Here is a 2182-nt window from a genome sequence, read left to right as displayed (position 1 = left end):
TGATTGAGAAATATCCAATTGTGTTTTATAAACACCTACAGAACTCCCACAACTCTTCTTATGGAAGCTGCTTTTTGTGAGCATTGAGAAAGCATCAACTCAACAACCCACTTACTCCATGGCAGGTGTTGGGAGAAAAGGGCTAGTGAGGAAGGCCTGAGAGTCCCCTCACCCCACACTTGCAGGGTAGTCTAGAGCTNGCTGCAGTAGTGGTGGGATGTTTCAGCTTCTTACTGCTTATGTATTTGGAGGCAAGATTTTCATGATGATGAAAATGTACTGAGCATATCATTGATATTTTTAAAAGGTAAGTTAGTTGCCTTCTGAAGGGACTTGGGGTGGGAGTGGGGATTGGAGTAGGGATTTCCATTGTAAATTCAATTTAGAATTCATGTGCCCAAAAATCCAACTATAAATATGCAGGAGGAATATCCAAACATTCCCAGTATGTGCTCTCCAGTGTTCTGAATGTACCTGTAGATTCTATTTATGTACAGTAAATTCCTAAGGCACTGTGTATTCTATACAGTTCCAAAACTATCAAAACATCAAGGTGTTAGAGTGTATTTTGTGAATAACTTAAATACTAGCCNCCTGTGAAATATTAGCAGTTTTCCTATTATGAATTGTTCTCTCTAAAGCAAGGCAGCATATAATCTTCGGAGTTTATTCTAGTTTCTTTAAGCTCATTTTGGCCTGTTAGAGATGACATTTGGAGGGGGGTGGGGATGTTAAAGCAAAACTTTGTGTATTGTCATTGTACTTTGCTCTGTTAGTGAAACATTGGATTTATGTCTGTGTGCTTTTGTTGTGTCACAGTTAGCTAGCTGTACCAAAATGTTAGTTTAAAACTTTACTTCTTACTCATTCTTGTGTAGGATTTTCCCGAGAAACACTAAATCATATTGCACAAGAGAGCAATCTTGACATTTAAAACTGTGAAAATGCATTTAATGTCTACAGATACTTTAAGACTCTCCTAAGAGCTCATTGTTCATCAACCATGGTTTCTCAGAATAATTTTATTTAAATTAAATACAACTTCACAGGAAGTCTTATTTGTCAAAAGCAGTACATAGAGCATGTGCTTGTGGCTCTGGCAAGATTTTAAAGCTCTTCAAACTCACTCTTCAAACACTACAAATCGGGAAGCTTGGTGTGGACAATGGCCATTGATGAGAGAATTCAAGTTGAAATGCACTTCACCCACACAACTCTGGAGTATTTGATTATTGTTTCTACTGCGAGTATTGAGGTCTTCATTGAGGATATTTTTATTTATACGGTAAATTAGTTAAAATTTGTTATAGTTTAAATACCAGTTAACTAGACAAGTTCTTTAGATCCAGCTGTGAATTCAAGTTGTGCCATATAGGATGTAAGATAAAAAGTATTACTTTGCCTCCACAATAGAACCTCAATCAGTTATAAGGAGAAAAGGGAATCTGGCACATTTTTCCATGCCGAAGCTGTATCCTAAAGGGGCAAAATGAAGTTCAAAAATGAAGATCTTTAGTGAGCATGCCCTAAGCCTTGGGACTGGAGTCTTGTTGCTGNATTGCCATTCAGGCTAANCAACTGGCAAGTGATTTAGGCAGTGAGAAAGTCTCAGTACTCATCACTAGGAATGTTCTACTCTCGGTAACAGCATGATGACAAACCTTACTGAGTATTCGTGACTATAAACATGTGCCACTTTTGACAGTGTTCATTGCCTGACTCTGCCTACCTAATTTACCTAGTTGCCCAAGCCTCAAAATTGAGTCTTCAAAGGACCTTTAAAAGCATTTTAACTTTAAATGAACATGTTCACATCAATGATTGTTTCATTTACACACCTGTTTCTGGCAAAGGGAAGTAGTTCTGAAGGAAGATGGGGCATTAAGCCTTCTCATCTCTTTGAGGACGGTTTCTAGATTAACAGTATTCCTAAACAAGTACTGGTTCCGCTCCTTGCCATCCACCATCCACATAACCAAAGACCAAAGTCCTTCCTCGTGCCTGGGTGAAGTTCCTCATTTTGGCTGGTATGTGTAGATTTCCTTGTAGTTCACTATAGTAGGGCTTACCCTGGAAACAGTATCTACTGGCCCACCTATAAATAAAACAGCATTCTATTTTTAATATTTGTATGTCACCAGTTTGTATTTTGTGTCTCAATAAATACTTATGTCAATGTCAA

Source organism: Mus caroli, chromosome 11 (assembly GCF_900094665.2).
Source record: "Mus caroli chromosome 11, CAROLI_EIJ_v1.1, whole genome shotgun sequence".
NCBI lineage: Eukaryota > Metazoa > Chordata > Mammalia > Rodentia > Muridae > Mus > Mus caroli.
This window is presented reverse-complemented; position numbering follows the sequence as displayed.